Genomic DNA, 24,343 nt, shown 5'->3' with positions numbered 1-24,343 from the left:
GATAATAAAATAGACAATGGAGTAATTGAAATTTTAAATATATTCAGAGTATCTTTTGTATTTCTTTCTGTATGATTTATTTTAAAAGCTTTAAGGATAATCATTTTCTTATTTGAAAATGACTATGATCTTTAGATATTCCAGGACCTTTAGAAGAAGTTGATGTTAGGTTAATGGATTGCAAATATTCTTGAAATACTCGTTTGCACTGTAAAAATTCACAGAAAGTAAAATGATGACTTTCTTAACCCCAACTACAAGAAAGATTATAGTGCAAATGACTCCTATGTAAATTGTGGCTGGATAAAGTGGAGAGAAGGAACATGATTCTCTCCTCAACTTGGAAGATTGTTCTATCCACCAGGAGCCAGGAAATCTTATATAAGCCCTCCTACAACAACAAGCATTTAGATTCGTGTACTCCTTGTTATTTATGAGCAGCTGTAGTTAGCCAGAGCTGTAGGAGAGTTCTACCTCCTGGAGGGCTAGAATTTGCAAAGATCTGTGCATAGCAAATAGAAACTGAAATAGCTGGTGCTATGAAATAAACTTGATGAAAACAGTTCTTAAAATCAGTACTTGAGTCCATCCCAACCTGAGAGACTGAGCACTCTGCAGCGATCAGGACAGCCTTCATACAAGGACATGACCACTTGATAAGACACTTTATCGAATGCATCAAAATAAAGAATATGGCTGATAGCAAAAATGGGACAATGAATTATCTATTTCCCTAAGCATTTTCTGGCCGAAGGCTTTACCAATACCAAATATGGAATTTTGGGTAATAAATGTTAGAATTCCATTATGTCTCTTTAAGTTCACTTAAAAATTAGTAGCCACTAATTCTCCCACCCAAAAAGTTATACTACTGCTGCTATCTGCCTCCAGGTTTCCATTTTTTTTCCAGTTTTACTGAGATAATTGACATATAATGTATAAATTTTAAGGGTACAATGTGATGTATTGTGAAATCACTACTATTGTGCAATCAAGTTAATTCAAGTGTCTATCACCTCAATTAATTACCTTTCTGTGTGCATGTGATGTGAATAATAAAGAGCTACTCTCTTGGCAACTTTCAAGTAGACAATACAGTATCGTTAACCATAGTCACCATGATGGATATTAGATCCCCAGAATATACTCTTCCTATAACTAGAAGTTTGTACCATTTCAATGATATCTTTCCATTTCCCCAACTGGCAGTCCCTGACAACCACCAATTTACTCTTTGTTTCTATGAGTTTGGCTCTTTTAGATTTCACATATAAATGAAATCATAGCATTTATCTTTCATAATGGCCTCAAAGCCCGTTAATGCCATTGTAAATGGTAAGATTTTATTCTTTCTTATGATTGAATAATATTTCATTGTGTGTGTGTATAAAACACATTTTCTTTATTCATTCATCCATAGATGGACACACAGATTGTTTCCATGTCTTGGCTATTGTAAATAATATTGCAGTAAGTATGGGATGCAAATATCCCTTCAGGATAGTTATAGGGGATTGGTCCACCTGGCAATGGCAAATGTAGCCCAGCCCTATCAGAAAACCTGTAGGCGAGAGTTGGCACACAGGAGTCAAACCCACAGATTGGCTTTCCTGAGGCAAACCAGGCCTGCATTATACCTAGACTGCTTTGAGTTTTGTTCTTGCTGAAACTCCTCACCCTGAATTGAAGCTGCAAATGTTTACTGCATATCTTTAAAGTAATTTCCTAAAGTCTGTGCTAATTCTCCCAAGGATAAAGTGTAACCAGACCAATCACTCATTCTTCCCTTGCATTTGCAACATTTTTTCCTTGTTAATCTGAAGAAGTAATTAGTAACATCCTTCCCTTAGTTATCTGAAAAAAGTAATCACCTAAAGCAAACCTGAGCATAATGAATGAGAACTTTCTTTGATGTATGCTATTAAAAAGCAATAAAAGCCTGTTCAGGCAAGGGTCAAGGTGCTCTCTCTCAGAGAATGGCCTGGCCTTCCCTTTTTCTCCACAGGACTCTGGTAGGCCATGTGAATTTGTTTGTCTCATCCACAACATAGGGACATCCCTAGACAGAGTCTGAATCAGATAGTAATTTTATTTCCTTTGGGTATAAACCAAGGAGTAGAGTTGCTGAATTTATGGTAGTTGTATTTTTAATATTTTGAGGAGCCTCCATATCATTTTCCATAGAAGCTGTACCAATTTACATTTCCACTGATAGTGTACAAGAGTTCCCTTTTCTCTACATCCTTGCCAACACTTATCTCTTTGTCTTCTGATAACACCATCCTACCTAACAGGTGTGAATTAATATTTCATTGTGGTTTTAATTTGCATTATCATGATGATTAATGATGTTGAGCTCCTTTTCATAAACCTGTTTTATTTTGGTGGCGTTTTTATTTTGTTGATTGTTTCTTTTTATGTGTATATAGTTATTGGTTTCATGTAGTCCTACTTGTTTAATTTTGCTTTTTGTGTTTGTGTTTTGGTGTCATATATAAAAAAATAGTTGCCAAGACCAAAGTCAAGGGCATTTTTCCCTGTATTTCTGTTTAGAAGTGTTATGCTTTCAGTCTGTAGGAGACCATTCTGCCCAGCTCCCACTCAGAGATGCTCAGGACCCATGCCCACGGATAGGTTCTCCCACAGGGAATCAGGCCTGCAATGTGCCTAGGCCACTTTGAAACTTGCTTTTTGCTAAAAACTCCATCACCCTGAATTGAGATAGCAAGTGCTTACTGTAGCTTCCTAAAATCCATGCTATACCTGCCAAGGATGAGTGTAACTGGTTCAACTACTTTTCCCTTTTCATTTGCAAATATCCTTTTTCTGTGACGTGATTAGCACCATTAGCTCCTTTGTTTGCTGTAAAAGGTAACCACCTAAAGGGAACTTGTGCATAGTAAATGAGGACCATCACATAATGTGCTGAGAAACTCAATAAAGGCCTGTCATGGCGGAGGCCATGGCTTTTTGCTCCCCTTGAGAGTGAGGCCGCTCGCTTTTCCTCCACACGACTTGGTAGTCCATGTGAATGTCTTTTCCCCATGCACAATGTCGCGGACCCCATGAGCCAGGGTCCGCATCATAAGTGATTTTTTCATTTTGAGTTTCTTGTTATGAATGATATAAGGTACAGGTCCATGTTCATTATTTTGTATGTAGATATCCATTTTCCTCACACCACTTATTGAATATAATAATATACTAGCTTTTCCTTATTAAATATTGTTCATTCCCTTTTCAAATATGAATTGATATTTACTCTTTAATTTTATTGCTTTTTAAAATTATTTATTATCATCCAATGATTTTTTTTTCATTGTTTTTAGAGAGAGAGGAAGGGAGAAAGAGAAACGTTGATATAAGAGAGAAGCATTGATTGGTTGCTACCTCCCATGCACTCCTGGCCTGGAGATCAAACACTAAACTTATGTATGTTCCCTGACTGGGAATTGAACCCACAACCTTTCTGGTATAGAGTGTTACAGGTCACACTCAAACCTACTGAGCCACATTGGCCAGGGCTATTTTTTTTTTTAATCCTGCAAAAGGTAACTGAGAAAGTATTGCATTTCCTTATTTATGCAGTACTTTTATTTTCCTAAAATTTTTATTGTATATACCTTTTTAAATTGTACAATTTGTATATATTATTAATTATATCCAAGTGATATGCCATATCACCTATTTTCGTGCAGCCTCTTTACCCCTAGGTCTCCCTCCATGTGCTCATCATTTTACTTCTACACAAATATAATGATTGATTTTTAGTCCTGATACCTAAAGCTCATCCTAGGACATCACTTTATTGCTCTGTTTAAGGGAAGTCAAATTTTCCTGAATCTTGTTTCTTCTACTTTCATGTTTTACTTACTGGTACTTCTTTTGATACAGTATGTTTGTGAGGATTTTGCTAAACCAGATGCTTCAGAAGTAAATGTTTTTACTTCATGCATATTGAACATACATATTTTAATTACTTCCTATAACTAAATGGATTTTGAATTTAGTATTCAAATATATTTTTCCTGACCTTTGGAATAATGTTTCACTGTCTCCTAAAGCACTATATTTTATATGAGAAAGTCAGTGTTAGTCTTATTCTAATTTTTTTCTAGATGATTTCTTTGTGCCTTAGGTATTTCTTTTTATTCCTTGTACTGGGCCATTTTAGCAAGTGGATTTTAGCAAGTGAAGTGATTGCTGGTATATTTGAGTGATAGATTGAGATGGAAAAGGATCTCCCTCCTACTTTTTTTCATGCTTGTTTAAAATTTTTCTATTAGAGTATAGGGGTTTAAAAAAACGGTATCTAAAATAATTAGTGTTAAAAATCTGCTACTAGCAGATGACATCCAGATAGTAGTTGCTATAAAAAGGCTTTTTAAAAATAGAAATAAAGAACTATGGCTATTAACATCATTATACAGAGTGAGCTGCCAGCTTCCCTGGTTAAAATTTGGACAGTTCATTCTTTAAATACACTTTCTCATTTTATTAGGCAATTTGATATCTTCTCAGGAGAGATGGTGTGTGGTCTCTGAGTGATTGAGTGAATCATTGGAAGAATCAGGAGCAATGACAGAATTAAAGCTTAAACTTTAACAATTGATTACTTTTAACATAGTTAATAATGGTATTCTTACATTTAACTTTTTTTCTAATTTCTGTGATCAAATATTTGCTTCTGTCTCAAAACTCATTTGAGAGAGCTCAGTGGTAATGTCTGAAGGCCCTGTATTTATGTGAATTAATAATCTGAAGTTTTAAACCACTCTGATTTTTCAAACTTTAAATGAAAATAAAGCTCAAGAGAAAAGGAAAAATTAAAATATTTCATTCAAATGATAGATTTATAGGGATTCTATTTCAAAAAGATGTTTGTAACATACACAAAAATAAAAATAATTAGCTAAGACTGAAAAGAGTCAGGCCTATAAATCAACTAATTAAAACAAGAAAAGAAAAAAAAGAAAATGAAAGCCAGGAGAAAGAATAAAACTTTCAATTGCATGCATTATGATTAATGTGTTTTGTGCACACAAAGTAGATTGTCATTGTAAAAGATAAAGCTTATAAGTGAAGAGTTTAAAAATCAAAGTAATAATGATTTAAGAATGCATTCAAAAGTATTTCTTTTCTCTTGCTTTATAACTTGAATTTAAAAAAATCACTAGTTTTTCAAGCCATAAAGTGAAGTTTTGGATGAATCTTCCATTTTAGATAGGATTTTTCTTTTGTTTTTCAAAAATGACTGGTTTTAAATTTTTCAGCTGGAAATTGCTTCCATACCAAAAACTCCCACTTCATCATTAAAAGAGAAAAAAAGAAAAAAGAAAAAACACTGATGAAGAAAATTAGGTGTTTAAAATATGTAAATGCAAATTGGTGCTAGGATATACTGACAGGTGCACAGAATTTTTATCTGGAGATTACTTAAGCTAATTTATTTTATTTAAATCTTTTAGGAATTTTTCACCTTTGAGTCTTCTTCATCTCACCTAATACTCACCAGAAACTACGAACATTTAAAAACATGAATATTAGTATTTTTTTGACTCAAAAATTTCAAAATATCAATCCTCATTGAAATGCCACTGAACAGATTCTTTGCTCTATATTCTCCCTTGAAACTAAGAGTAATACTTATCTTCTGTACTTTACAGAATAGTTGAGCCACATAAAATAAAATATATCAAAAAGTCCTTGAAAAATGTACCACACGCTATAATGTATTTTTAAATTTTTATTATCTTAGATTTTTAGGTAATATTTTATGAGATGAAACCATAGGTGCTGATAATAAAAAGAAAGACTCTATCAAGAATAATAGAGAAATTCATAATCTTCTCCTTGAACTCAAAAAGGCCTAGTATTTGCAAACCTCTCCCACCCCACACATTCCATTGCCCCAAATGTAGGTTATCAGCAAAATGTTGTTATTGCCAGTTTAAAAACATCTAGATATTTATTATGACTTAAGATCACACCCTGACATGTTAGGTCAAAGGAAGACCATCTTAATTTTCCTTGGTTTCAATTCATTCTAGAGGCATATATGAATGTAATTGAAATGCCCCATCAAGTTAGTGATTGTTTTAACAGCATTAACTGAAAACAAATTTAATTTTTTGGGATATGTGCCCTCAAAATTAAGGATATACATAATCTCCATATGTAGAAACTATTTGATACATTAAGTAAAGAGGATGTAAAAATTTGCCAAGTGATATTATTAAAGTAATAAATCCTTCTAAAAAGAGTACTAATATAGTATAAGTATTGATTAAAAGCTATAACTTTATAGCTTTGGTCAAAATAAATTGACTAAATACTTTTAATTAGAAAAATTAATGTTCTCCCTTACCCTCTCCTTGTGATTAGGTTTCTCTAGAGTCAATTTGTACTTGCCTTATTTCTTGGTCATTAAAACTTAAACTCACATTAGTCATTCCTGCTCACCAATGTACTAAATACTGAATTTAATATAGTCAGCATCAGCACGTTAGCTGAATTGTATTTGGTAGATATTTATAAATTTTAACAATATAAAACTTACATATTGAATCTTTTGGGTAATGGATGGAGGATTACTGGTTCTCAGGACTGAAAGTATTGTGCTCAACCTTGAACAATTTGAAATTTCAAAAGTTTCTAGCAATTGTCCATCAGCAAATCCATTTATTGCAACAACTCTTCATCCATATAGCTGTTTCAGTTGCTGACAGATGACCTGTGATTTGTCTCAAGATAGTGTAGCAACACAGTGAAAATTGCTAAGTAAAGTATTGGTATTCTGTGGGGGCGGGAGAAGGCGAATGTAGTTTGCCGGTTGTCAACTTGCACTGACACTTCCTACTTTCTGAGGCACTGACATTTGGGGAAGTGATGTTTACTTGCTTCTGAAAACCAGGGTTCATTGGCAAGCCTATTCTCATTATAGAGACTATGGTATACTTGACTTAATTTAATTACATACCAAGGATAGTTTTCTATATATTTGAGGCATATTCATTAGAAGAATAGTATTCCTTACTTTAAATATTTTTTATTTTGAAATTATAGTTGATATACAATATTATATTAGTTCTAGGCATTATATAACTAAGTGATCACTTCAATAAATCTTCAATAAAACTTCAGTGATTAGATGTTATACAACTAAGTAATCACTTCAATAAATCTAATACTCATCTGACATCATTCACAGTTATTACAATATTGTTGGGAAGCCTGGTTTCAGAAACTGTAACCCCCGCAAGGCTAGGGCTGAGTGGGTGACCTTCGGACCATAAGCCACTAAGGAGACAAAGCTTATCTCCCTGGCTGGGGTGCTGCTTCTGCTCCTTTTACTTCATCCATAACTGGTCCCCAGTGCTTGGTTGGTTAGCCAATGAGGGGTAAGATTCCCCAAGGGGGGAACAACCTAAGACAGGCACAATCACATGGAAGGCCCCCAAGGAAGGACTTGGGGGGCTACAGCAAAAGTGGGTGATGGACCCTTGCCCCTCAGCTTTGACAAAGCCTGAGTCCTCATTCTGTCTGCAAGAATCTCCTAATCTCTTGGCTGCCTTACTACCCCCACTTGACTTAAACCTGAAACAATGACAGAGGGTAGTGCATCCCTTTGCTGGAAAGGGCAGGTTTTCTGGGCAATCAGGCCTAAGAAAGAATATGTAAAATCCTGTGAAACCTGCTTTGTCTAGAATGCTTTCAATTAAATAAGAGTCCAAAGCAAGAAGTGAGTTTGTTCCTCAAAAGTTTTATTGCTCTTTAGCTATCTGACCCTGACTCAAAATAGGCCCTCAGAGCTCTTTGTCATCTATTGTTTAATTCTTACTGCCTGGCAATGATTAATGAGCTTTACCTGTATTCCTGTGCAAATTGATCCCCAAAAAAACCTGTCAAGGGAAGGATCTGGGCTCTCTCCCCTAGAGAGGTTAGGCGTGCTGTCCCTTTTCCTCCACAGGACTTGGTAGTCTGTGTGAATGTCTCATTTCATCCATAATGCCATGCTGTGTCACAATATTATTGACTATATTCCCTATGCTGTACTTTACATCCCAGTGACTATATCTATGAATTTGTACTTCTTAATCCCTTCATCTTTTTCTCCCAGACCCCCAACCCCCATCCCCTCTGTGATCCATCATTCTGATTTCTGTATTTATGATTCTGTTTCATTTATTTGTTTTCTAGATTCATATAAGTGAAATTAAATGGCATTTGTCTTCCTCTGCCTGACTTATTTCATTCAGCATACCATCTAGGTCCACCTATGTTGTTGCAAATAGCAAGACTTCACTCTTTTTATGGCTGAATCATACTCCATAAAATATATGCACCGCTTCTTTATCCATTCATCTATTGATGAACACTTAGGTTGCTTCTGTATCTTGGCTATTGTAAATAATACTGAACTGAACATATGAATGTATATGTCTTTTCAACTTAATGTTTTGGGTTACTTTAGATAAATAACCAGGAGTGGAATTGTTGGGTCATTCTTGGTCTCTTGTTTTATAGCCTTTGTTGTTTTAAAGTCTATGTTACCCTGGCTGGTGTGGCTTGTAGATTGAATGCCAGCCTTCGAATCAAAAGGCTACTGGTTCGATTCCCTGTCAGGGCACATGCCTGGATTGTGGGCCAGGTCCCCAGATGAGGGTATATGAGAGGCAACCATCGATGTTTCTCTCCCTCTCTTTCTCCCTCCATTTTCTTCTCTCCAAAAGTAAATAAATAAAATCTTAAAATAATAAAGTCTGTGTTGTCTGGTATAAGTATTGCTACCCCAGTTTTTAATGTTTCCATTTTCATGAAATATATTTTTCCATCCCTTTACTTTCAGTCTATGTGTCTTTTGATATGAAGTGAGACTCTTGTAGACAGCACATGTAAGGGTCTTATTTTGTTATCCATTCAACCTCTATATGTCTTTTGATTAGAGCATTTGATCTAATTACGTATGAAGTAATCATTGATAGACATATTTATTGCTATTTTATTATTTATATTTTATTTTTTTCTTCTTCCTCTTAAAGAATATCCTTTAATATTTTTGAAAATACTAGTTTGGTGGTGATGAACTAACTCCATTAACTTTCTCTTATCTAGTAAGCTTTGCTGGGTAGAGTAATCTTGGTTGTATGTCTTTGCTTTTCATCACTATAGATATTTCTTGCCAGTCTCTTCTGGCCTAAAATGTTTCTGTTGAGAAATTAGCTGACAGTCTTATGGGAACTCCTTGTTGATAGCTAAATGCTTTTTTCTTGTTACTTTTAAGATCTCTCTTTGTATTTAACCTTTGACACTTTAATTATGATGGATTTTGGTGCGGGCCTCTTTGAGTTCATTTTGTTTGGTACTCTCTGTGCTTCCTGGACTTATATGTCTATTTCCTTCACCAGGTCAGGGTAGTTTTGTCATTATTCTTTCACAGAGGTTTTCAAATTCTTGCTCTCCCTCTTCTCTTTCCAGTACCACCATGTTGCAAATGGTACCCTAAAGTTGTCCCAGACGCTCCTTATACTGTTCTCTTTTTTGGATTCTTTTTTCTTTTTGCTATTCTGATTGGGTGTTTTATACTTCCTTGCCTTCCATATTGCTGATTTAATCCTCTGCTTCATTTGCTCTGTTGTTTATTCTCTGTAATGTATTCTTCATTCAAGTTATTGTGTACCTTATTTCTGACTGATTCTTTTTTGTTTCCATCTCCTTTTTTATGTTTCCCATCACTTTATTAAAGTTGTCACTAAGTTCATCTACTCTACTTTAAGTTCATTGAGCATTCTTGTAAGTAATGTTTTGAACTCTGCAGCTGGTAGATTGCTTGTTTCTATTATGTTTAGTTTTTTTTTTTGAGTTCTATTCTTTCTTTTGGGATATATACTTTTTGTCTCCTCCTTTTGGAATGCTCTGTGTGTTTGTTTCTGTGTATTAGGTAGAGTTACTACATCTCCTGGGTTTGGTAGACTGGCCTTATGTAGTGAGTGTCCTATAGTGTCCAGTGGCATAGCCTTCCCAATCACCTGAGCTGGGTACTCCAGGTGTGTTCCCCATGTGGACTGTGTACACCTTCCTATTGTAGTTGAGCTTTGATTTTGTAGGCACCTCAGTGTAGGAGATTTACCCCCCAGGCCAATCAGCTACAAGGGCTGGCGTGAAGACTGGATGCAAATACCTTGGAGGATCAGCTGTACAGGAGCTTACCCCATGCTGCAGGACTTAATTTAGCAGGGCTCTGGTGCCTGTTGAGTTCACCCCTTGAGTGTGTTGTTTCTGGAGGTGGGTGGGTGGTATTTCAATGTGATGTGAAGCTTTTCACCAGTTGCACTGTCTCTGGGGCCTCCCAGGAGATGCAGGCAAAGCTTATCCACCACCTGTGCCCTGCCTCGGCCATCTGCTTCAAAGTGACCTGCTACTAGTTCTGGCTTGGAGGTGCCTAAGAGGCGATCAAGCTGTGAAGTGAGGGGGTCAAGCTGTGAAGCAAGACCAGTGCTGCTAGTGCCAGGCCCACTTAATTGAGAGGTTTGGGGCAGACTGAGACCAGAAGCTGCTTGCTTGAGATATTTTAGGAAAGTCCAAAGCATGAGCCAAGACAAATCATTTTTACGGCAAAGCCACTGGAAATTGTTTGGGTGGACCTGAAAGTTGGGTAGAGTGGCTTTTCAGAGGATCACCAGGGTGAGGCAAACAGTGTTAGCCAGGTTGATGGAGGCACAGACATGGCTTCTGCCTATCAGCTCTGTGGAGAGAAAGCTAATCAAAAGAACAATGGCCTGTTCTGGGAGAAAGCTGCCCCTCTAGCTCTCATCCCGATGCCAGACAATTCACTTCCTCCCTGTATGTCCCTGGTGCCTTTTGAGCTGCTGCCCCAGTACTGGAGCTCAGAGCAAGTGAGTCTGTGTAAGTCCATGTGTGAGCCCTTGTGCGGGCCCTTTTAGAAGCACACCTGAGACTCCAGAAGCCTTCTGTCTCACCAACCACAATCCCTGCTGGTTTTTACAGCCAGGTGTTATGGGGAATTTTCTTCCTGGCACTGCAAGCCTGGACTGAGGTGTGGGACTGAGACCCCTTGTTTTTTCAGGGGAGGACCTCCACAGTCGAGATATCCTTCTGGATATATATCTGCCACACGTAGATGTGGGACCAGCCTGTTCGGAACCTCTACCCCTCCTACTACTCTCGATGTGGCTTCTTTATATTCTCATTTGTAGAACTTCTGTTCAGTTAGATTTGAGGAGGTTCTAAATGATGGTTGTTTTCAGTTTATTTGTAATTTCGATGTGGTTGTGAGAGGAGGCAACTACCGCATTTACCTACACTTCTATGTTGACTGGAACTTCAATGCATACTTATTCTTTTGGAACACATTCCCGGTTTTCTTTTGCATCATCATTTCTGATGTATTACTTATCAGACTCCAAGTTCCATTTAGCAGTCCTTATCTTCCAGCTTCTGGTTTGAAACTAAATATCCAGGGGAAAGAAATCATGCTGGGGCTCTAACTTGCTGCTCACATCTAAGACTATCATTAATTATTAATAAATATGGCAAATCATATATTTCATATAGACAGCATGGCTGGTTATAATCTGTGTCTCTATTGCCACATTCTTTTCAATTTTGTTTAATGAATAATTCTTTTTCATTTGATTATTTCTATTTCCTTTCCTCCTAAGTAATTTCTAAAACCTTTAATCTCTAATTTGTTTATACTCCATTCAGTTCTGAAAGGAATTTGAGGCTGCTTGAAGAGGAATTTGAATGCAAATAAGTAGCCATTCATACCGGACTTATATATGAAAATGCTTAAACACCATATCTGAAACTACTGTAGCCATTGAAAGTTACTGAAAAATATACATTTAATTACTATTTATTTCTTCTGAAAATGTTTACTAACAACTTATCTGGAAGATAGTGAGACTTAGTAGTATGGCTAAAGACATTGTAATAAAAATGACATTCTTCTCAGGTTTGAATCCAGGTTCTGAAATTCCTTGCTATGTGCCATTTAACTTCTATGTTAAATCAGTTTACTTATGAACAAAATGGGTATTATATTATATCTAACTCAGCATTTTTGTGTGTGGATGAAATGCACATAAACCTTTCAAATACTATCAAGCATGTGAGAAGGTTATAAATTTTTGCACTAGAGGTACTTATACTTTATGTGAGTCGTATATCCATTAACAAATTGTTAAAAAAAAGAGATAATGTGAAGAATGAGGGTGATGTTGAAATTATTGTCCAAAGGATAACACCTTGCAGATAACACATAATGAATGCAACCTTGCTAATTAAGCTAACTTAATTAACCTTGTTTGAGACTGTATTATATACTGCATTTTTCACATGAGAAAACTAAGAACTGATGTGATATAAGCACTTCCTCAAGTGGCTTACATCACTTCCTCAAGTGTAGCAAGATTATAGGTCTGGTTATCATTAGAGCTCCCTCGCTGCTTCACCCAGGAACCACTTTCTGTAAACTGTCCATAAACCACTGGGTACCCCATGGTAACAAATTTTCCTTCCAGAGCTCGAGATCGATTTTCTTAAACCAAGGAAGGAAAATGCAGTTGCATTCCTGAGACGGTAGTGTTTTGGGTCCTAGGGGCTACTGGGGCACTCTGTGGACTGGGCTTCTCATTTAGCTTCTTGGATCTCTTCTAATTAAACAAACAAACAAAAAAAACTATAATGACTAAAGGTCTAGACTAAATGATCTCTGTATTTTGTAAAACTATCTCTAATATTCCATTAAAATATGCTGCATAGCATACTATGTTAGCTTCGATGATAGTAGTATGAAAGTCTTATTTGAAATCAAATGTTTTTAGGTACAGTATTTGTTTATACTGTGAAGAGACTTAAGCTATCACTAGAAGATATTTGAACTGTTTTCTCTTTTTGTCATTGCTATACAGCATTGTAATTGCATGTAGCTTTCAATGATGCAATATACATCTTTTACATATACCAAAGTTGTTAATTTTTAATATTGCTAAACAATCCTTAAATGGATAATCAGAATGATATATCAAATTCATTTTTAATATTATTTCAGCACATTTATTTTCTCAGTATAACAGTTTTACAAATGAAAAGAGTTGTTTCTGTATAAAGCTTAATATTCACTTGTATAAAAAACTACTCTCATGTGCTTTCTTTGCTTATGATGTATTCTTACAGAATTTGTCCATAATTTAGTTGTTACTGCATTTGAGATTTTATAAACATATTACTATGCCATCAGCTTTAAAAAAGATTTCTGAACTCTATCAGAACTTGTTTATAAAAGCAAATTAGTTTTATATTTCAAGGCATTGAAAAGCATTTCAAAAATAAATGCATATATTTCAGAAATATATTTGGAAACTAAAGTTTTACCTATACTGGAAACTCAGTGAAAAGAGAATCAGTCAAAGAAAATCAAAGATTAGTAAGTCAGAAAGCAAAGACTGTGTACAGTTCAGAGAAGTTGAGGGTAGGTTTTGGTGTCACATGGAACTTGCCTAAAAAGTCTGTCCCTAGTTATATTTAGACTGATTTTTGGACTCAGCCCCCACCATTCTGCAGCATGGATTATATTGTTATAATGTTGACTGACTTCCCAAACTCAATATCTCTCTTGTCTCTTTGTAATGGTCCATGATTTTATCTTGCAAAATCTGGTGGTTTTAGGAAATTGGCTTTACCTTATTTTCAAAAGTAGAACACATGCCAGAGGCTTAATTAATTAGTACATCCCATCCCCAATCCAAGTATATAAACTACCTTGCTCACTCAACTCAGAGTGAAACTTGGGATCCTGTCTGGTATGTGGGACCAAAAAACACTGCTGCTCCATGTAGACATGCCTATCTCCATGACTACCACAGACATCTGCTGTTCTTGGAGGCAGCCTGCAAAGGCACTAGAAAGGAACAGAGCCCTGAAAATCCTAGCAGGGATTTAGTGCTTGGATGCCCCTGATCAAACTCTCCTGAAGCCCACCCTACATCTAGCCTTTTCAATTATGTGTACCAATAAATTTTGGTTTAAAAGTACAAATTGACAATCTTCATCTAAATTCTCTGAGGAAAGTGTGCTTTAGAATTCTATTTTTTTAAACCTCTAAACAGGAGATGTATTGCAAATACTATATAATGGCTAACATTGCCAGAAAGGTTTGTGGCAATAACCTGCCATCAAACTCATTATTATTTCTGCTGTAAAATATGTGAACAACCACAATTAATGTTTTTTTTTTCAAAAAAGGTTATAAGTAGCCTAGAGATTGTTCATCTCAGGCTTTTCTAAAAAGTGAATTTTAAGAGAAAAAGCCTTGATGCATAGCTTTCTGAATTTTAGATTTGCAGTTAAGGATATGTGTATCTCTCTCCCTCTTCTCTCTCTCCCTGCCCTCTCTCCCCTATTATATATATGCATGTGCAAATATGTCATACTATAGGTTGTTATTTATTTTATAAAAACCACTTGGTTATTGCAGTTTCTGATAATATAGAATGCATCCTTTTTATTATCAAAATCTACATTATCAAAAAAGATAGATTATAGTTTACTCCATCTTGTTTCTATAAGGTATTTACACTAAATTAAAAGTGAAGTGTACTGGAAAGTAAAGAATGTATTATGGTCAGGTCTGCTTTAATTGGACTTCTCATCATTTTCCTCCTTTGACATAAATCCTATTAAATATCAGTCTGACATTCATTACGATGAGTTGCCCGGCTCTTGGTGAATGTATGCTATGTGAGCAATTATTCATTCTGTTTCTGTGACTAATAAAAGTGGTGTAAGTTATTTCTCATTAGACAGAAATTTTCAGCAAATACAAAATAAAATTTTTACTCTTATAGTAGTTTTTCCCTGTTAAGATCATGCGAGGTATGCTAAAACAGATTTGAGGCTTGTGGCAGTAAAGAAAACTGTGGAACAAAGGAGTAAAATTGCATTCAATATGTAATACATAAATTTGAATTTCAGATTTTTTCAGGATCTTTTTTTGTAATTTATTCTGTTTGTTAGATACTAAAACTTTCTGACATTTAATTGTAGATAAATAATATTTAAAAACGTTTCCAAATTTAACTTCATTACCTATTCCCAATAATTCTATATTATTCCCATCATTTTTATATAAAAAAACTGGTAATAAGGAAATAAGTGGAAGTATACTTAATCTAAATTTATTTATTATTTATAACCTAGAAGAAAAATTCACCCTAAAATTTGTGATTATCATGATTGATACTATTTAATAAAATTATGTTGTAAATATAATGGTTTTTAAACTTTAACAGCACTGTGTTCTAACCTACCTTGATTTTACTTTAAAAGATAAATAATTTGCTTTTTATGATTTTGCTCTTAATTTGAATGCTTTGATTCAGGTCTCTACTCAAATGTTTAGTTCGTTGACTATGTCAGCATATAATTAAAACCCACAAACCAATTGTAGTTCTTTTAAGTAAAACATAAATTCATTAAAATACAAAAGGGTCCATCAAATCTCCTGCATTGCTAAAGAACCAGGCCGGGCACCTACATAACTAAGAACTGTGAGTAAGTTATACCCCTCAGCTGCACTAACGACTGACCTCCTTTGGCCACTGCTGAGTGCAAGATGACAGCCAATCGTACAACACTGACACCGGGCCCTTGGCTACTGCCACACACGTCCACTGGCTGTTTCCGGACAGTGTCTCACTGAGGTTCCTCTCCTCTTAGTCAACATCCTGTTACCTATATGCAAGCTGCGAAGCCCTTGTCAGATGTCTGAGCTCAACTTCAAGGGTGATGGGGATGTGTTGTTGCTTGCTTTAACTTTGCAAAGCAGATATTCTTAAAATGGATAATCCTAAAGTTTGGAAAAGTGTTTAAAATTCTTAGATAACCAAAAGGCATGGGCTATTTTAGTCAAAAACAATAGGATTTAAAAATATAGTAGATCCCCAAATAAGTCCTTTTTCAAAGTTGTTTTCACTATAAGGTTGATGAGAAAAAAGAAAAACTGATTTCCAGCTGGGGCCACTGCTGTGTGGACTTTACACATTCTCTCCACGTCTGTGTGGGTGTTCTGTGGGTGCTCCAGTATTCTCCCACATCCCAAAGATTTGCACGTGGGGTGAATGGGAGTGTCTACGTTGTTTCAGAATGAGTGAGGATGGGTGTGAGTATGGTTGCGAGTGGCCCTGTGACGGAAGGGCGTCGGGTCCACGGTGGGTGTGCCTGGTGCCTTGAGCTGCTGGAGGAGGCTCCAGCCACCTGCCACCCTGACTAGATAAGAGAGTTGGAAAAGAATTTCCTTACTTGTTCTTATCCATCCTTCTTAAATGTCTATACAACTCACACTTATTTCAGTCCTTAATATTAGAAGTGTTTTGGATCTTTGTTTAGAGGTTTGTTGATTTTTTTGTGATCAGAAACATGTCATAGGAACTTAACTCTTGTTTATATCCATTAGCCTGTGGTAAATTTGTTTCATTATATGTCATTTCTTAAAGTTGCAGTTTCTAAGAATCTTATGATATTAAGTGAGGTCTTATAGATAGTTTATATTTTTATTTTTGAAAAACTTAAAAAATGTTTTCAGTGGAATTGACAACATTGTGCTGTCACAGTGCTGATGGTGGAAGCATTGGTGGTAGAAATTGCCACATTGGTGTCATTTGTGCAAAGGTGGTGCCAGGTTGGATGCAAAGCCATTCCTGTTGACCAAAAGCATGGGGTGCCAAATGTGTTGTTCACAAGCTGCATTGCCCTTCCCCGAGGCAACAATATCTCCAGCTGGAGCACTGACAATGTCATCTTACCCGTCGTCAGTGAAACAGATGCTCTGACAGTCAGGAGGAGTGGTGGCATTGTTCTTGATGGTCAGTGGCAGAGAAGAGCCTCCATGTTTTACAAGGAGCAGAAACAAGAGTTGTCCACAGGGAGACCAGCATTGGCAGAAGACAATAATAAGTACTTTACATATTTTTTAAAAGATTTTATTTATTTATTTTTTAGAGAGGGAAGGGAGAGAGAGAGAGAGAGAGACATCAATGTGCGGTTGCTGGGGGTTATGGCCTGCAGCCCAGGAATGTACCCTGGCTGGGAATTGAACCTGGGACACTTTGGTTCCCAGCCCGCACTCAATCCACTGAGCTACGCCAGCCAGGAGTACTTTACATATTGAAGAGAGCTATATTTTGGTGAATTATTAGGAGACCTCTGAGATCTCCCAATAATCTTTGGAAGGAAATTATGGGGAAGCTGAAGTCCCCACCAAAAAGCTAATGTTGAGATTCTATTTCAATCCTGAGATAAATAAGTTCTGACATTCACATTGATTTCAACATTTTGAAGTAGCTCTGCGCTCATAGTGTGAGGAAAATCACTACCAATAAATCACAGAATCTTCAGTCTCTCTGTAACTTGGGAATGCTTCCGAGTTTAGGGCGTGGAAAAGAACACCTCTCTCTCCGCTCACCACTATGTCTCACTGATCTTCCTCCCTGTCTCTCTCCTTCTCCCTCTCCCTTTTTCTCTCTCCCTTCCTCTGTTTTCCCACAAAACTTTTGAGATGCTTCTCAGGAACCACAGCAAAAACTGGGAAAAACAATTGTACAATGAATTGAAGCCTCAAAGATGTAAAATGTCATTAGGTAGAAGAGAAATTATATTTGTTCTGCACTGTAGGACAGATTTCATGATTCAAAGCTAGTAGAAGTAAATTGCAACTTAATATGAAGAATTTTATAATTACAGAACTTTCTGGAAAATGAAATAGGTAACTTTATGTGATTCATTTCCTGACCACTGGAGATATTGAGAGGCCAACCGCTAAGGCTCTTTAAGGAGATTTAAGTACACAAGAGCAGTTATCCTTACATCCTATTTTTATATAAAATCATCATCTTTATTGTATATAATTTGGTCCCATAAATACCCCCTGCCATGAATATCAGGTAAATTAGATGTATTTTAGAAAATTTTCCATATATCTCACACATTTTTAGATTCCAATGGTATAATAAGCAATATTGCTTTTTTTATTACTACATGAAGGCCTTTGTTTCTTTGAAACTTTTAAAAATAATTCATTTTCCTTGGATGCTTCAGAGAAAAGTAAACTGTAGGTAGAGGTAAGATGTAATTGCATTTTTCCATATATATGAAACTGCGTGTGCATATTTTTCATCCTTTGAGTAACCGTCCAAAGGAAGGAAAACATTTGTGAAGAACAGGAGATAAGCTAAGAAGCGCTGTAGCATTAAAAGATAGCATCAAACTAACTGATAAACCAATTCAGGAAAAACTCTCACTCTCAGAGTAATAGATACAGAGTTGCCAGATTTCAGAAACACACTATAGCTTTCTCATTTAGGGAAGACTAGGATGCTTTTTCTCCTATGATTACACCACATAGCTCTACTTTAGGAAAAATGGAAACTATTTCTCCTTACACATATCTTATATTGCTATAACATGTCTATTCCTCTGAGTTTCTTTATATAAAATATTTTATTTATTTAATGTAAAAGGTAAGAGAAAACTTCATAATAAAAACGTGGAAAACTTATCAGAGAAACATATAAGTACGATGGAGCAATTTGTTACTTATTGACTTAGAGCTTTTATTGTGTTAAGGTACAACAATGTTAAGATTCTTAGATATTTTTAAAAGTTTCTCTGAAGGGGTCTTCTTAATTTTAACTGTATTTAACTTTATAAGATAATAAATGATACAGTTAGTGTTTTGCTTTCCATTCATATTATTTTCTGGTATGTATTTGCATAGAATTTGGGGTGTTATAAAAAGAAGGCTATGCTAAGAAACTAGGATAATATGATTAAACATTCTTTAAAGAATAAAAATTCAACATCTATGAGAGGAATACCATTGTTTTTAAATATTAATGCTCCAAGATACTTGTGCAGAGGGTTATTAAGTTGTGTTGTGCTAGAGGTATCATGGAACAGCACAATGGAGATCTATTTTATACTTGAAGCAATGAAAGGAATTAAGATAATCTGCTCATGCTCACAGGGAATGCTGCATATAGCCAGACAATAATAGGTGTTCTACATGATACACAGATTTATAACATTGGACTTAAAAGTCCAATGCAGGGAGGAGGAAGAGAGAATGAAGATAGCCATTTTGTACATAATGTACTGATGAGAAACAAACTCTTCCATTCAGTGGTTTGGTCATAGTAAGACTCCTAAATCTGTAGTGTGAGAAACTGTTAAGGAAAGGAAAAAAGGTAATCCAGTAGCAGATATTCCTGGAAAAACAAACAAACAAATGGATGTCATATAATAATAAGACCCACATGAATGGATCCAGGTAGGCAGAAATGACCTTAACCTGAACTTAATATGGCTTAAATATAGCTTAATCTCCAGTGCTACTCAGGTGCCCAGTTACCTTCAATTCCTGAGATTTTCCTTGGGGAGCACCTGGAGAGAACACAGCCAACCCCAGCCTGAGCCAGGGGCTTGGAGCACCACCCTAGCATGGGAGTCACCCACTTAGCCCCAGTGTTGCTCCCGGGGCAGAGGCTGGGCAGAGGCTGGGCAGAGGTGAGAGGGAATCTTGTCTCCAATAGTAAGCTGTCCATGTAGGACCCAGGGGAGCATCTGAAATGCTCTTTTTGATGCCAAGGAGAAAGGTATGACTAACATGCTGTTCAGTCTTTTCTGAGGACAGACAGCCTGTGGGTGGTTGGAGGAAACTGGAGCCGAGTCCTGGACAAAGCTGGCCCAGCCGCTGCAGTGGCTGCCAGATGAGGTCAGAGGGATGGAGTTCCCCAAAGCCTTGCCTCCACAGGAAGCACCTCCTGACAAAGAATCTGCAAATTTACAGATACTGTATTGTGGAATGGTGAGCTGAGACTGTCTCTAATAGGTTAAAAAATGCTGATCAACCATGCCAGAGTAAATATTGAACTATATTTTCTTTCTATAGATTCTGCAAAAATATCGTAAACTTGTCATATGAAGAGAATATCAATGAGTATGCAGCAAAAAAATATGGGGAAAACTATTATAATGATATAACATTATAATGGTATTAGACAATGGTATTTACATTTTAAAAAATTTTGTGACATTGATTACTTATCAGCTTTTAAAAATATGCAATGTTTAGGGGTTTATTTTCTCATTCCAAATAAACATTCATTTCACTTCATGCCAAATTGTGTGTTGAAAATTTTATATTCTTGAAATAACAGCCCTCAAATTGCATAAGCTTCCAGCCCTGCAACATGTGAATCTGTTCTGAAATCTGGAGAGAAACAATGTCTTCAAAAGTTCGGTGTTTCATTACAGGACTGTTATTAACATGTTGGAAGGTAATTTAGGGTTATGATTAGAACTCCAGTTGGAGGATATTTTACACCTCTGGCTCCCATAGACACCCCAGGCAATAAATGCCTGCTACCCAATTCCCTCAGTTTGTTCTAACCACCCTGTCCTGTGGTCAGTGAGACAGGCCAAAATGACACCTCAGATTTCCCAAATGCCCGATCTGAGAGCCAGACCAAAGAAACAGGTTGATGTTCACCACCAGTTCCTCCAGAGTAGCAGTTGTAGGTAGATCTTGAAATGCATGGGTTTGGTGTATTTATATATACAGTGAGTGGCATATTAGTTATGACAGAACACGGCTTTGGAGATTCTTCTCAGTTTTTTTTCTTAGGATAAAGACATTGTTTAGATCATGAATCGACAAATTATGACCAGTGGGATCCACCCTTGAGGCTTGTTCTGTGAAGCCTGACAACTAAGTAAGTATGTTTTTTTTGTTGTTGTTAAAACAATGCATACACAAACAAAGGAAAAAAAAGTATTCCATAGATATGAGGTATAGCTTACAAATACTAAGTAATTTGCTATCTGGATCTCTATAGAAAAACTTTGTTTTTTTCTTCTTTAGAGTATAATGCCACAGTCATTAAAATCAGGGCAGCTGCCCACTCTTACAGTTTTCGCATTGCAGCTTATCATTGTGGCTGGTGTAGCAGTTCTGCTCACCTGTCCACATGGCTAGACTTAAGTAAAGATAATGATGGAAACAGAGAGCTTTAGAGATGGACAGATGAGAGGGGGATGGCAATGAGGTTAGGAGGAAATTAGGTTTTTGAAGAAATTATTCTATTATTGTAGATCCAAATTTGTAACTGACTTGCTACAGATCAGGGAGCATTTTATCAGAGCACATTCTTATGCCTGTTTCCTTTGTCTCATGAAAATCCCATCTATGAGCCAATTCTCCTGATGCTGCCTTGTTAATGGTGGCACTTACTTTTGTATCTGAAGGAAATTATTTGACTGGTTTTCCACCTCTGCTCCATAGGATCCTGGAGCTGCACTGAGGTATCCAGGGCACCACCATATGAGGAACGGGGGAGGCCAAGTAGATGGGGCTGTAGGCATCACCCATATTTTTTCCATGTCTATTCCACTTGTATCAACATATGTCTTATATCTATTACAATACAATTTTAATTCACCTCAATAGCTAAAACCAATATGATGGAAAAATGGGCACAAGAACTGAATAAACATTTTTCCAAAGAAAATGTACAGATGGCCAATAGCCACATGAAAAGGGGCTTAAAATCACTAATCATCCAGGAAATATAAACAACAAATAACATACAGGGATATCACATCACACCTTTTCAAAGACACAAGAATCACCTCACACCTTTTCAAAGACACAAGAATCATGCTGTACCTTTCGTGACAGCCTGGATGGACCTGGAGATTATTATGCCAAGTGAAATAAGCCAGTCAGAGAAAGACAAACACCATATGATCTCATTTACATGTTGGAATCTAATGAACAAAATAAACTGATGAACACGACAGAAACAGAGACATGGACACTTGGAGCAGAATGACAGCTGTCAAAGGATCGAGGGAAGGGGGAACTGGATGAAAGAAGGTGAGGAGATTAGGCAGAGAACACAGATGCATCACCCATAGACACAGACAGCAGTGTGGTGATGGCCAGAGGGAAGGGAGCAGGGACTGGGTGGAGGTGAGCAAGAGGGGTGAAGGGGGACATCTATAATAGTGTCGACAATAAAAATAAAGGCAAAAAAGATGAGAGATAACTGTTGGCAAGGACATGGATAAAAGAGAACCCTCGTACACTGTTGGTGGGAATGGAAATTGGTACCACCACTATGGAAAACAGTAGAGTTTCCTCAAAAAATTAAAAATATGAAAAATAGAACTACCATATTATCCAGCAATCCCACTTCTTGGTATATATTCAAAGGAAATAAAAATAGAATCTCAAAGAAATCTCTGAACTCCCATGTTCATTGCAGCTTTGTGTATAATAACCAAGGTACGGCAACAACCTGTCTATTGATGGATGCATGGATAAAGAAGGCGTGATTAATTGTATGTATCACACACAACCACATACAATAGAATGTTAATCAGCCACAATATAGAGGGAAACCCTGCTATTTGCAACAAAATGGATGGACCTGGAAGGCATTATGTTAAACTAAAAAACACAGATTGAGAATGAAAAAAACAATACTGTACCATATCACATATATGGAAGCAAAAAAAGTCAAACTTACAGAAACAGAGTACAAAAGTGGTTGCTGAGCACGGGGGAACATGAATAATGGGAAAGGCTATAAAAAAGGGTGCAAATTCCAGCTATAATATGAGTAAGGCCTGAGAATTTACTGTAAAACATGGTGACTATAGTTGATACCACTGTGTTATATAATGGAAATTTGCTGAGATGGAACTTAAGTGTTTCATCAAAAAAAGGGATAAATTACCACTAGATGAAAAGAATCTTTTCAGAATGTGTGTTACTAAATATCACATTGTACAGTTTAAATATCTTACAATTTATTTATCAATTGTAAATTGAGCAGAAAGATTTTAATAAAAAACTTCTGTTAAAAATTTTGAAAGTGTTGCTAATTTAGCCCATTTATTTTCCTCTTCAATGTCATTAAAATTTCTTAACTACATTGCAAAATATTTTGCAGTTTATTTTGTTCCCTAGGACATGCTCTTCAGTCCTTTTGAGAATTGATTACACCAGCTGAAATAGAAACAATGAAGAAATACTAGAATGTAAATCTCTCTCATTTTTTATTTCACTCTTTCTCACAAGAAAGAAAGTTTCTAATAGTTTAAAAAACTTATAAAATATCTTTCCTATGTGTGATTCTGCCTGGGTAAAATTAGAAAAATGTTCAGTGAAGGTTAATATGTCAGAGAAAATTGCTTTGTGTAATGGAGAAAAGTCATTCTCTCACTACAGAATGACTTTATGTGGGGTCATTATAATTAACACTTGCCTGAAAATAAATTCTGCACTGCTATGGGATAACGTTCTAGAAATCAATGTGATAAGGTGGGGAATGTGGGGGATGATGGCTTAGATTGTGAGAGGTGGCACTATGCAGACAGGAAAAGCTCTAATTCCAGGGAAAATTTGGAATAGAGAAGGTGTAATAATTTGTAGTCAGTCATCACACTGATGCAAAGCTAAAGCATCCAAGCCCTGGCTCCTTACCTTTGTGTATAAGCATCTTGACTGGGAGGAGGAAAAACAAAAGGGTTGTTTGGAGACACAGAACATAGTGTGGTAGGGAAACCTTTTCTCTCTGCAGCCTAACAATTTAATCATTTGGATTGTGAGGTCATGGGTAAAAATCAATCTGTACCACCTCCAGTTTTTATTCAATTTCCTCTGTCCTTCCTAAAGTACGCAAGGAAAAAAAGTCAGCCTACCCCCAACCCCAGCAGACATGTTAGTGCAGATGGTGAAGAGGTCTATTGTAAAGAAAATATTGCAGATTTTGGAAGCAAATAACTACTTTCCAATTGTGGATCTGCCAGTTTATAGCTATTGTACATAGGGTTATTTGGGAGGATTTATACATAGAGGTTACAAAATTGAGATCTTCGACCATACTGCCTTCATTCAAATTCAGCTTTGTCTCAATATTTAACTGTGTACAAGTTGCTTAACTTCTTTCAGCCTCTCACTCTCTCTTTCATTCCCATTCCCACTTATTTTGCATTCATTTCTCAAAGTGGATGGTAATGGCAACTGCCCTGACTTCATGGGCTCTTATAAATATTAACTCAGCTAAAGCACTTAGAACAGTCTTTGGCATACAGTAGTTGGTCAGTAAATGTTATCTATTACTATATAACTACTTAGTATTGTTTTGTCAATTTCTTCAAATACATAATGGAGAAATTATATCCTAAATTTATGATTAAATGAGATATCATATAAAAGTCAACTGTCATTTTAGGAATTATTTAAAAGTAATTAGTG

Source organism: Phyllostomus discolor, chromosome 10 (assembly GCF_004126475.2).
Source record: "Phyllostomus discolor isolate MPI-MPIP mPhyDis1 chromosome 10, mPhyDis1.pri.v3, whole genome shotgun sequence".
Taxonomy (NCBI): Eukaryota; Metazoa; Chordata; class Mammalia; order Chiroptera; family Phyllostomidae; genus Phyllostomus; species Phyllostomus discolor.
This window is presented reverse-complemented; position numbering follows the sequence as displayed.